At 40.6% G+C, this 14,093-nt stretch overlaps 1 protein-coding gene and 1 long non-coding RNA gene across 2 annotated transcripts in view; one reads left to right on the forward strand and one right to left on the reverse strand.

Moving 5' to 3' along the window:
- Positions 1-14,093, forward strand: part of STARD13 (StAR related lipid transfer domain containing 13) — a 375,955-nt gene that overhangs the window by 114,780 nt on the left and 247,082 nt on the right. The gene's annotated exons all lie outside the window — the stretch shown is intronic.
- On the reverse strand, positions 7,754-14,072 carry LOC142491146 (uncharacterized). Its single transcript, XR_012800307.1, has 6 exons — positions 13,807-14,072; positions 13,649-13,715; positions 13,258-13,283; positions 10,786-10,940; positions 9,713-9,768; positions 7,754-8,418 (listed from the first exon to the last, which is right to left on the reverse strand). It is a non-coding gene; the product is annotated as an uncharacterized LOC142491146 (long non-coding RNA).

Below are 14,093 nucleotides of genomic sequence, written 5' to 3' on the forward strand. Positions count from 1 at the left end.
CTTTTAAAACAACATCACTTCTCAAATGAATCAACCAAGTAAACAAAAATCAATTAGCAATCATTATTTACATCCCTAAACAATTCACACTCCATCCCGAACAATGAAACAATTAACTAATTCACGCCTGGAGCAGAACAATTTAGCCTGTGAAAAAATACAGTACCGACCAGAATACAACCTTTAAAACCAAGGCAACACACAATACAATACCAACGATTACATCTATCTAATTTTAAAATACTTTAAACACACAATAAAGCATAGCAGCATAGACAAATTAATTTAAAACACATCAAATCAAGCTTTTAAAACAACATCACTTCTTACCCTGTATGTATATATCTCTCTAGACATATATACATACATACATACAGTGGCAAGAAATGATATACCACAAAAAAAAAAAATACACATGTTAAAAAACCTTTTGAAAAAATTAACAAGTTAAATAAAATACATTTCTTTAGTTCACTTACCATTACTTGCCCCCACCGATTCCCGTTGCGCAGCTTACTCACGAACCAATCCACGATCAGGAACCCATAAAATAATAAACCATAACAAAAAATAAACATTAAACTAAAAATCCAAATCAATCCACGGGTCTTCTATTTGTAATCCATCTTCATCTGTATTCTTCTTTCTTCTATCTCCGTCCAGCGGGGCGGGGCGGGGTCTTCTCCCCATCTGCGGCCACGCCCTGGTCTTCTTTCTTGCCCGGAGGTCCTTCCTCCGCGGCGTCTGGCTTCAAAATGAGACGACATAGGCTTTTAAAGGCCTATGACGTCAAATTTTTCGTCATGGTTCCCACGTTCCTGATTGAGTCGAAAATCAGCACAGCGGAAGATATCCAAACGTCAAGGCGTTCAGGTAAGATAGCTTGCAGCACAGCAACGAGTCCGTCACAGACTAACACAAAGTCCTTGCGCATGTAAAACCCTACGCGTTTCATCCAAGTTCTGGACTTCTTCTTCTTACCTGAACGCCTTGACGTTTGGATATCTTCCGCTGTGCTGATTTTCGACGGAGCCAGAGGGTCCTCCCCTAGCTGTAGGAGAGTGAGAAGGCTGGTTCGTGACGTCAGACGCCGATCTGGTGCGGAAGTGGAGAGCAAGAAACAGCTGTCTGGAGTCCCGTTTACAGTGTCTGAACCCTGAGTGGTTTAAATGCTTTTATATTTCTTGGAGCATGTGAGTGTGTTGGAGCCTCCATGCTCACCTATTTGTTATAATTAAACTGTGTTGCACTATTTTCTTTTTCTTTTCTCTTTACATATGCTGCCCATTTGAGATTCCCTGTGTCATTTCCACCTTGGAGAGGAAGTTTTTTGCGCTTTGTGTCCTCCCCCCAGAAGATTTTTTGAGAGATTGAGAAATCTCTCACAGCAGCTGCATCTCCTCTTGGTGATATTGATTTATTTTATTATTAATTTTTTCATGTGTATTTAAGGTTTTCGCTCACTTTCCTTGCACCATTATGAAGGAATGACTTACTATCATTTGACATGAAAAAAAAAAAATAAGATTTAGAACAAAACACTTTTTGTATATACTTCATATCATTTTTTTTTATCAATCCTTATTTGCACCTTGTTCTTAAGCGTCTACACTTCTTTACATTCAATGGATACTATTATTGTAATATTTTCTTGTCTTATCTTAATGTGTGCACAAGTTTCCCATTTCACTTGCCAATTTCATTTTATATTGGCACAGTAGTAAAAGGTCAAAGTCAACCGGAAAATATAAATATATATCATTTATTTTAGTTGCCTAATGTCTCCTCTAAATTATTTGATTATAATTTATTTATGTTTTTTTACATGTGTTTTTACAAAGGCTTTAATGGCTCATAATGTACTGTACAGTATTAGCTTTATTCAGAGCCATGGCTCATAGCCACATGAACCTTAATAGCAATATATGGATATGATAAAAAATGATACCGGCTCTGTCCAACATAATTGTATATAAACAATTTTGTGGCATATAAAAAAACTGCATTAATGATGCCATTTAAAAAAAAAATTTAATTCAATATGTGCATCAATACAATCTGCACACTGACAATGATTAGCTAAGTTGTCGATCGATCCGTTTTGCTGTAATCGATCGCTGAAGATTAGGCTCGGGATTCATTATGTAACCCCTCTCCTTACCCGGCTTCAAAAGGAGTGAGTTGCACAGGTGAATATATAAGTGCTGGATTCTCTTTACCAGGATCTCAGGGGCTGGTGTCCGGCTGGCTGGGTGTGTAAGCTTTGCAGTAGATGTTTAAGTTGATAAAAGGCGCCAGAGACTTTTAGTTGGCAAACATAAAACATTCTTTATTTCCACAATCAGGACTGGCTTTCAACTAGATACTTCCCTGGATCCTATACAGATGATCCAGGAAGGTTCACATGGCTTGGTCATCTTACCGTGTACCTTAATATCACTCATATAAAAATGGTCTGTTCCCATTGATAGTGACCCTACCACTAAGAGGGGCACTTTCCCTGATATAGGAAATAACAAAAGATGACCCCATAAACCTACACTAGTTACACCTAAAACAAACACAATGAAACCCCCCTACCTTCTTCCTCCCTGATGTTATGTGAGATCCTCCAGTGGTCTAAGGCCTTAACCCCCTCCTCACCCCCAATATTTATAGGCCATGGTGATATAACAAGTCACCATGGTTACATGGGAGGTATCCTGGACCCTCTAGCTTACGCCGACTCTGGATGACAGAGTGGGTCTTTCTGGAAGGTGGGCGGAGCTTGAGTGGCAGTTGCCTAACTGCAATATTTACTTAAAGGTAAGTGCTTAATGCAGGGGCGAGCAAACTTTTTTGCGGCACCCCCCCGCCTTACCTCCTCCCTGGTGCACCCCCCCCTCCTTACCTCGTGCAGCGTCAAATGACACAGCGGGGTCGTGTGATGTCACGTGACCCACAGTGTCATTTGATGTCACGTTACCATAGCAACCGTGCCATCACATGACGCCACGTTGCCATGGTCACGCGTGCTGAAGCCGGCTGAATCCCGGTAAGTAGAGGTTGCAGAGGCCTCAAGTGGTCCCCCGGCATTTCATTTAAATGCCTGGTGGAAGAGCGCGGGAACTCTGCAACCACCCGCGCCCCCCCCCCCAGTGATGGCGTTGCAGTCGGTGCCACTGCACCAAGTCCCGTGATTACAGAGGCCCTGCGCACTCCCCCAACGACAATTAAACTGTTTGACGGGGGAGAGCGCAGGGCCTCTGTAATTCTCTTACCTTCTCCGGCGGCATCTCCCACTGGTGAGCATGGCTTTGCGATGTCAAATGGCGTCATGTGCCATGACAATGGGACGATACGTGATGTCACAGCACCATGCAGCATCATGTTGCCATGACAATGGGATGCCCTGTGGCACCGCATTGCCATGACAACCAGATGCCTCATGACCCCGCGACGTCACGTTACGTCCCATTGTCATGGCAACACAACACCATTTGACATCGCGGAGCCATGTTGACGGAATCATGCAGGAGGAGATGACACCTGTGATGGGAGGGGGTAACCAGACTATAAAACAAAGGTCAAGACGTTTTGCCATGCTCCGTTTATAAGGGTCCAAGAGAGTTAGCTCTTTGGCCCAGTAACATTGTATTGTTGCCTTGAACTGTATTTGTAAAATGTAATAAAACCCATTTTTGGTGTTTTTCCTTTTCCGGGCATGCAATCAAGCAGGGATTGCTAGTGGGTGAGTTTCAAGGGGGGGGGGGGGTTTGCAGAGGAAGCATTGGCAGAATGTGTCTAGAAGGTTGGGGTCCAGAGTTACCGGTGCCCCAATAAATGTACACGGGAATCATGCCTGATTCTCGGATACATGTCGGCACATTGTCCAGCAATACTTCCCCTTGAAAACATAAGTGTGACTCACCACTAGGGTACCCTGCTTCAGCACAACCCAGAAAGGAGAATGAGGAACAGGGATAAATATGTATTCCTGTAGCTGAGGGAATCCCTAGGTTAAGGGGGGTATCCCAGCTAGTGCCAGGGTGACCCACAACCAGTATAGGGTTTGTGGGTGCCCATCCGTGTATACGGTTGAGGGGGACTCTGAGAGTCCAAACTGAGTCAGAGGGAAAGTGTGTTGGGAATAAGGCAGGCAGAAATAAAATTACAACATTTTTCCTTTTCTGTTCCCTGTACTCCCAAGACCTTCACCTAAAGTCCCACATACTGTAGCTGAAGGAGTTCCCCGAGACTCAGGGCCTCATGCAGTAAGCGACGATTATGTGAAATCGGCAAGCTTATCGATTAGTCATGTTATTGGCGTTTTTCCCTCTCCGTATGCAGTAAGTGCCGAATACATTCAAAATCAACCAGAAAACAAATCCGCCCACTCTCACGATGATGAGCCGATCACACACAGGTGTATCGGCGTGCGTGGCGGGGTGCTGTTAGGTTGCACAATCACAAATCTTGCTGAATCAGGCGAAACAAGCATGTTTTTGATTGCGCGCCATATTTAAAGGCAACGTGTACTGCTAATCATTCTCTGTGTTGTTGGGAGTGAGAGAGAGAGAGAGACGCACAGAGCTGGACGATTGAAGATTTGCATATTGACTGAGAGACTTGTTGTGTATTGGGTGAGCTTTGTCCTTTGTTGTTTTGTTTACATCTTTGTCTTGTTTTATATGTGGAAGTGGGTCGTGTGATTGCCTGTACATTTCTTGTCTGTTTTTTGTGAGTGCTGGAAGTATGCCCGCAAAGCGTGGGAAGAGTGATGCTGGTGGGAGTGGGAGTGCTACTCGTGGGAGTACGCGTCGGAGTGAACGTTCTGTTCAGGGGAGTGATGTTGCTGGTGCACCGAGTGGTGTTGCTGGGAGTGGGAGTGCTGTTGTTGGGAGTGGGAGTGCTGGTGCTGCGAGTGGTGTTGCTGGGAGTGGGAGTGCTGTTGTTGGGAGTGGGAGTGCTGTTGTTGGGAGTGGGAGTGCTGTTGCTGTGAGTGGGAGTGCTGGTGCTGGGAGTGGGAGTGCTGTTGCTGTGAGTGGGAGTGCTGGTGCTGGGAGTGCTGGTGCTAGGAGTGTGAGTGCTGGTGCTAGGAGTGTGAGTGCTGGTGCTAGGAGTGTGAGTGCTGGTGCTAGGAGTGGGAGTGCTGGTGCTGGGAGTGCTGCTGGTGGCGCAGTTGCTGATGGGGTGTCTGGTGGTGGCGTGCTTGCTGGTGGCCAGCTTTTGGAGGCTCTTCCATTGGAAGAAGGAGAGTCCAGTCAGCACCAGCCAAGCTCTGACCCTAAACCTGCTCGGAAAAAACGTGTGGAGAAGCCACGTAATCCTCGCTTCAATGACCAGGAAAATAGGGCTCTTGTCACTGGCATTCTGGAGCACTATGACAGTCTCTATGGACATTTAGTAGGTAAGTGTAACTTTACATTTATTATTCAAATACATGTGATCCTAGGTCATCTGAGTTTTGTTCATATGCAAATATGGGTACACAATATCTTTCTATGTTCATTAGTGTGGAAACACAGCTTTTTATCATGCCTTACAAGGACAAATAAACACAGGCGGTCAATTTGCCAGAACTGCATACAATATGAATGCAACCTTGCTTACATGTATAGGTTTAGTAGTGAATGCTCATGTGCTGCACATATTACACATAAAACAGCATGTTTGCTATCTCTTGGAACAGCTAGCAGTGTAGGAAACTGGTGCTTATATTATTATTAATTTACCTCATATCTTTTATATGTTTTTCAAGGGCGGACAAGTGCAGCAAGCAAAAAAGAAATGTGGGACACAATAGTCATTGGTGTCAATGCCTGTGGGAATAGTGTCAGGGACAAGTATCATTGTCGGAAAAGATTTGATGATATTAGGTCCAAATTGAAAAAGAAAATACAAGACCAACGCGTGCATGCTACTGGCACTGGAGGTGGGCCCACACCACAACGTCTCATATTGACTCCATTGGAGGAGCTGCTTCGGCCAAAATTACTTACCGTCGTCGTGGAAGGCTTGGCTGGTGACCGTGACATTGGAATTTATCCGTCACAATTTCCAGCAGGTGATAAATATTACTGTACTAGGCGTGTCGTTGCTTACACTTATTTTGCATATTTACACTGCTTTTTATACTGTCTTCACAATATAAGCATACCTGCATCTATATATGTATATGTCTGATTCTGTATATATATATCTCAAAATAGACATATATGTAGTAGTCCTACTAAAAGCAGTAACTAATATAGCACGTGCCATTGCGTGCTCATTTACATGTGAATTCCCAAAATGCATAGCTGCAGTGGAAGCAATTGATGGTGGGCAAAGATGGGGAACAACAGGGTAGTACACATGTGTAACACATGTTCATGAGAAATTATTAGTAGCTACAGGTACAGAACAGAAATATGTATCATATTATTGTGTATTTTATTGATTTTACTCCGACAAACATGACATTACTGCCTATTTTAAGCATGCATCAAAGAAATTGCATGTAACGGCCTACAAACATCACTGGCACTAACACATCTATAGTTGCTTATGAAAAGGTCCATTTTTGCTTTATGTCATATACAGACAGCATAATGAGGCACACGTATCATATGTTATGTCATTGTTTTCATAATTTAAACACTGCAGATGACTACTTAGCTCATCTACCATTGTGTTAAAGCAGCTGCAATTAATATCTCATCACAGCATACACTTCAACAGAGGGGGTGGGGTTCAGCACACACACTAATTACAGCCTCATTTCACGGTCAACTTAGTTCACACCATTTGCACCTGTTTCAAGTCATTGAAAGGTGTGGCTGATTAGGCTTTTTGGGGAAGGGAATACCTTTCTTACAACCTGAATAGCACAACTGAAGTTAATCACACTCATTTGAAAGCTTAACTCTAGCTACTAAATGCCCCAACAACTCATTACTTATCAAAGCGTACGTCACACATTAGTTCACTCATATCTATAGTTGAACTACTATGAAAGACACATTATCACACACTGCATGTGTTGTCTTGTTGAGTCACAGCCACATTCAGGTGTGCCACATCTTCGATTAATGTACCACACATATCCTCTACCAAAAACAACACTTTTTGCAATATGACCACCTTCATGATAACCATTGTGAATGGTCATCTCATGATAGTTATGTACATTATGATACTGATATCACTACACAACATATGATTTTTATGTACTCATTTAATCTATTTATCCTCACGCATTACTGCAGAAACATAGTATGTTGTATGTTAGGGAACTCAAAAATTCTAAGTACACAGGCATGTACAGTGTTATTACAACTATTTATGTTCACTTTCACACACATTTTCGGTTAAGGAACTGATGTTGTTAGTTAATCATAAATACAGAACATACAATAAGTGTTTGTTCAATATTTACACATGTAAATGTAAAACTTATGTTATTGTTATATATAGTTGCCCCTGGAGGACATGTGTCACCTGAGATGGAACAAGTGTCTTCACCTGGGTCAGCCAGCTCAACACTACTAGAAGGTGAGTGTATCATTTGCTGGCCATATAATATGTGCTCTTCTATATGTTATGTTGTCATGTGCATTATTTGTTTTGCACATCTTCTTTAAATAGGATTACTTAGTGTCAGTGAAAATTAAGTGTAAGGCAACATGTATTGTGTTAGTGATGTTAATTATCATGTAGGACTTCTGAGTTTAGAGCAACTTTTCATTCATTCATATTTCATACTGAGTCCAAACATTATTCGTAAGTCAAGGTAGTTTTTAATGAGGTTATAAAACGTATGCTAACATGTTAGGTGTTACTTAGGACACAGTACAATTACATAGTAACACAGCATACATTAACATGCCATTTAATAATGTGTACATTTCTTTTTAGAACATCATGGTGATGAGGATGATGAGTATGATGAGGATGACGCCACAGAAGAGACTGAAATACAATCATGTGACCATGAAGAGGTGCCAATAGAAACTGTTGTACCGCCAAATCGTCCATCAACTTCCACATACGATGCAATTGTAGCTTCAGAGGGAAAAATAGTGGACGCAGAAAATCGTCGCCATTCAGACATGATGACAGTGCTGGAAAGGATGATTGGACTGCAGGAAGAAACAGTATCACAATTGGCACTTCTCCACAGAGTCTTCATTGAAGTGCCTAAACAGTTGCAAAAAATCAACACCTCATTCGAAGCATTAGTTGTTCAGCAAACACAAGCTAATTACTGGAGAATGACTAATGTACCACAATTCAACACCTCCCAGCCAGGATCTGTTCATGCAGGTCAGTTTTCACCACATTCATCTGATATTCATTCACCAGGCCCAAATGTTACCGGTCAAGTAGCAGACATTGCTGTGCAGGTTCCTGATGACATCCTACCGCTGCCATCTGTACAAATTCAGCAGCAGACACCTACAAAGGAGGCGACAAAAACAAAACAAGACACACATGAAACAGACCAACCATCACTTGTGCAGTGTCTACCAACTTGCTCACATGTGTCACTGGGCACAAGCCCTGTCCGTGAACAGTCACTACCCAAAAGTCCTGTAGGTGAGTCGCTGCCCAAAAGCCCTGTAGGTGAATCGCTGCCCAAAAGCCCTGTAGGTGAGTCGCTGCCCAAAAGCCCTGTAGGTGAATCGCTGCCCAAAAGCCCTGTAGGTGAATCGCTGCCCAAAAGCCCTGTAGGTGAATCACTGCCCAAAAGCCCTGTAGGTGAGTCACTGGCCACAAGCCCTGTAGGTGAGTCACTGGCCACAAGCCCCGTAGGTGAACAGTCACTGGCCACAAGCCCTGCCCGTGAAGTGCCAGAGGCCACTCAAAGTGGCTCTGTTGTGCCTAAAGTTGGTGGCAAAAGAAAAAGGAAAATTCAAGAGACAACAAGCAGGCCTGTTACTCGCTCGCAAAAGGAACAAAAAAAATAAATGTTATAATTCAGAAAATATGTCTTTGGCCTTGTTTTGTTGACTTCAGATTATCTAATTACTATTGTATGTATGCTGAAGACTGTGTTGTTTCCAAACTTTCAACTATGTTCTTGTACACGTGAAGTTTTGGAAATGTTAACACTCATAATTAATTGTGTTATAAATATTTATGTTGTAATCGTCTGTTCAGTAATGGTCCACCAGGAGCCAGTTGCTAAGTTTAGAGAAGCTGCCATTGACTTTGCAGCAAAACATTGCATTTGGGTGTGTTAATTGATGTAAGAATTGCATATGCATATTAGTCACATGCAATTATTAAAACACCTAAGTAAGTGCAAACATCTTTCTTGTACGTGTACAGCAGGATTATGTGTAAATTATTACTTACCTTTGCCTTGCTTGGCCATTGTAATTTTGTCCTTTAATCAGTTGTGTGTTCGTTTCTATAACATCTCAGAATGTATAATAATATATATACACACACACACACACACACACACTGAGTGAGTGTGAGTGTGAGTGTGTGAGTGTGTATATATATGTATATGTGTATATATATATGTATATATGTATATATATATATATATATATATATATATATATATATATATATAGTACTATATAAACTGGTATACACAAACTAATACACTTCATGCTTCCTTGTGAAAACACTATTTTAATAATACAGGCCTAATGTTTGAGAAATATCCTAAGTATGAGACTCTAACAGTATTGTGCTTAAACAAATGTTTATTACTTAATTCAATCATGTTTCTCACCATTTAAATAGGTTTCATACAAGGTATACTTAATGCCATCAATGTTGTGTGTACTCCTGCAATATAAAAAAAAATAAAATATAATATATAAATATATATATATTTTTATAAGAGATATATTTATATATATATATATATATATATATACACGTATTTAAACTCATGCAGACAGGGAGTTAACCAGACTTTCACATACACACAGAAATGTAAGCGGGGAAAAAACATTTCTTTTTGCAGGTGTGTTTTTACTGATATGCCTGGCTAAGAAATATTTTCACACACTGGTCTTTGTTAGTTTTCAAAAAAACACTATGTGAACGCATTCAAAGTCTAGGGATGTTTTTCACAAACGAGATAAAAGAAGGAGAAATGTTTCTCCCACAGTCCCATATCACGAACCACAACTGTTAACCCAATTAGACAAACAAATCCAATTGGCGTTTGAAATAAGGAGTCAAAGTAGTTAGTTTTGTTGACCTTGACAAGGAAAAACAGGAGTTTGTTAGCCATTCAGCACATTCATTTTGATGAGCAAATAACACAGACCTGCACACAGCTTTTGTGCTACTCAGACATGGCTGATGAATTCGTTAACAATATTAATCCCCTTTTAGGGTATAAGTACATGATCTGTGAAGCCATCTTGAACAGTCGCGGACAGAAAGCAAGCACACGCCAAATCGATGATTTCATTCGAGCAAAATATCCTTATTACCAAGACCGTAAGCATGCACGGAATTTTAATTCCTCAATAAGATTCACTTTATCAAGTAATGACTTTTTTGAACGTGACCAGGATAAGCTACAACACACCTATGGTTTCTGGAAGATTGCCCCGGAAAAACAATTTCTCCTGAAAGACGGCACTTATATTGTCGTGAAAGGCATATTTATTCCTAATGGCAATAGCAATGTATCCGCTACTACTGATCCGTTTGAATCGATACGTGCTGCAATATCTGCAGCCTCCATTCCTGAAACCCACATTGTACAAGAACAAAAGTACTATGATTATGTACCAAGCCTTTCAGCTGAAAATGCATTGGAATGGGAACCCGAAGAAATGAACCTACCTCCCGACCAATTATTTGAAGAAAGCAGTGGCGATTCCTATGAGCGCATCCTGGAGGAGATATGTGCCATACTGGATTCAGCGGTTGGGTTAAGCGTGGATGAAAATGCCTTGCATTTCTGGAGCGACCAGTTGCAGCCAGGCGAAGAGTTAATTCTAGAAGAATGGTAAATATAACAATCGTTATGCGTTGACTCTGCGTTTAAATTTTTTTTTTTTTTGTAACCACCATTTTCACTTTCAATGCGTGGATACAGCGTAACATTGCAGACTGCATAACATGTAGCGATCACAAACAAATTGTTTCCTAATACAATATAGTAGGACCTGAAAGAGTAGTACACATTGCTGACGGAATAAATATACGTACTTTCCTATCCCTTTAAACATATTAGCAACATTTTACCATTACTCTAACACATACCTGTTTTGTTATCATGCAACATCTACAACATTGAAAACCGGGTCCACCACGTATGACGTGGGACCCTTGTCATGGGCCAAGGCGTCCTTAAAAAGGATTAGTGATGTAAGTCCCGCCCCCAAGCGACGTGCGCGCCTCAAAGCCTATTGGCTGTCATGTTTTGTTATAGTAACGGTAACTGCAGTGTGTGATGCGTGCGGCTCAGTGTTTGTAGGCGTACCCTGGGCGTTAGCCGAATGTTAATTGAGTGGGAGGAGTGTTAGCGTGCGTTTCACGCTGGCTTAACATGACGTCACACGTATTGCATTTGCGCATTGTGTTATCGGCCGTGCTTTCTGTTCAAACACGTCTGTTTAAAAAGAATACAGATGTACTCGTTTAGAACGAATGTAGTTTCGTCTTCATTGTATTTGAAATAAAGATGTTATGTTTACTGGTATTTTCAACATGTATTGAACGCACAACGTACGCTTTGTTTTGCGCATGCGCTAACAGTTAGTGGAGCCAAGCGTGAAGTGCGTGCGCACACAAAGATGTGCGCGCACATCTTTCAGTATACAGGCAACGTTCACTTCTTATACATAGTTATGCCTGCTACAAATTTAAAGAAACATTACATACTGATGAACAGTTTTACTTCTAACATATAAGTGACTGACGTGTGTATCTACACAATCATATAGAGCTGCGTAACGCGTTGTCACGGATGCATATCTAGTAAGGTGCCATCTTTGACCATCATGTGTTTGCTGTATTTCAGAGATGTCGGGGAAGATACAATCGGATCAATGTATGATTTCAGAAGAGTCTACCTTTATATGAGATGATTGTGAGGAGGAGCCACCGACTACTATACTACATATGGAACTAATTTTATATTGCTTGCAGCGCTTATTAACAAACAATTAAAAATGTGATACCCTTATGCCTATATTGCATAAGCACTTAATTAACATAATGATGTTGCAAAAGAGTGCCTCATGAATTTTTATTGAGTGTTCTTTAATGACTACTAACATTTTATGACATGGTGTGTTTTATATATAACAACCATTCCCACTCTGCTAACACATTTGTGTATTCTAATATGTAATGGAACGTATGACTGTCGAAACTATGTAACAATAATAATAATAATATGAGCATGTTCATGTATAGGGCTGCTAGTTGTACGCAGCGATTTACAGACACATGTTTCAGCCTGAGGTCCCTGGCCCGTGGAACGTACAAATGTTTTTTTGCCGCATGAGGCACAGGGAGATAAAGTGACTTGGCCAAGGTCACAAGGAGCCCACACCGGGAATTGAACCAGACTCCCCTGCTTCAAACTATCAGTGCCAGTGTGTGTCTTTACTCAGTGAGCCACTCCTTCTCCCAATGTAAAGGACACTTACAACCAAGTAGCCATTTATTTTTAAAATCTCTTGTTACATGGGTATGTAGATAAAATGGTTTGGGACTGTAGCAAATAATGTTACTGGCCAGATGTTATGGTCCCCTCCAATGCATGATGTTCTGAATATGACATCACCATCATGTTATGAAGTACGTTTCTGTGTATATTTCATTAACCTAACTAACTATAGTTTACTGTGTTTATTAATCGTTTAGAAATACATAGTATAGTCAATATGATGATATAAGCTACCATAATAAAGCTGGTGTTATCATTTGTCGGTGTTATACATGGATCCTACACCAATTGATAGAGACACAAACAGTTGTCTTAAAAAGTGTGTCTATGCTAGTGATGAATGTGCTCCCGTAAGTAAACAAATAAGTACAGTTATCCCCTTTTCTCCAACCACCTCTATATTACATTAATGGAAATTATAAGGAAACATACATAAAATGTGATGAAATGTGAGTAATCATTTTGTAATACAATGCACATGAAAGCTCAAGAGTAGCTAAATGCATATACATGATACAGAAAGTACATATATGTAACATTTGTGTTTAAACCAATATGTTGGGTTTTTAGTTCCAATAATTATAGGAAGATTGAGGTAGCCACATCTTATGAGAGATGTCAGCAAATATACATACCATGATCAGTCATACTGGAGATATACCTATAATGCAAAGGAACAATATATAAATTGCAAACATTGACATGCCATCTTCAGTACCGTAAACAACACAGCAAAGTGTGTATTTGGTGTTAAATGTACAACACCATGTATATTTCATGACATTCAAAATGTAAATCAGCCTGGTGTACACATCATATGGATGTACATGTTACACTGCACCAATAACATTGTATGTAAGCATACTAGAAGCATGAATGATTATGGGCATAATATGTGTTTTGTCTTAGCATAAGGAATAACACAATGCTAAAATATTATTGCTTTGTTACCCAAGTTGTATTCACATACACACAACTAAAGTACAATTGAAGAGGGATTATATAACCTGTGCAACAATAACATACCGGTGCCACATCCCTTTGTGCACACAGCAGAGAAAAGAAAGGTGTGCAACCCATATTCATCTGTGTCCTAACAGAAGGTTATATAAAGAAACATTATTGTTAATATAACATAATTAAACTATAAAAGTAGTACTAGGAACATATGAGTTTGTACTTACAAGAAAAAAATGAATTGATGAGATTCTGTCGTGTCTGGCCACCACTGGCTGTTTGTTCATTTTCAGCAGCTACATGGGTGGGATGCTCGTCTACCAAAGCCTCAGCTAGGTCTGACTGTACATTGTGCCTGAGTGCAACATTGTGCAAAATGCAACAGGCAAGGATAATATCAGACACTTTTTGAGGCTTGTATAGAAGAGCCCCACCAGTTCTGTCCAGACACCTAAACCTGGTCTTGAGTAGGCCAAATGTCCTCTCTATAACAGATCTTGTAGATATATGGGCT

This window comes from Ascaphus truei, chromosome 3, assembly GCF_040206685.1.
Source record: "Ascaphus truei isolate aAscTru1 chromosome 3, aAscTru1.hap1, whole genome shotgun sequence".
Classification (NCBI taxonomy): Eukaryota; Metazoa; Chordata; class Amphibia; order Anura; family Ascaphidae; genus Ascaphus; species Ascaphus truei.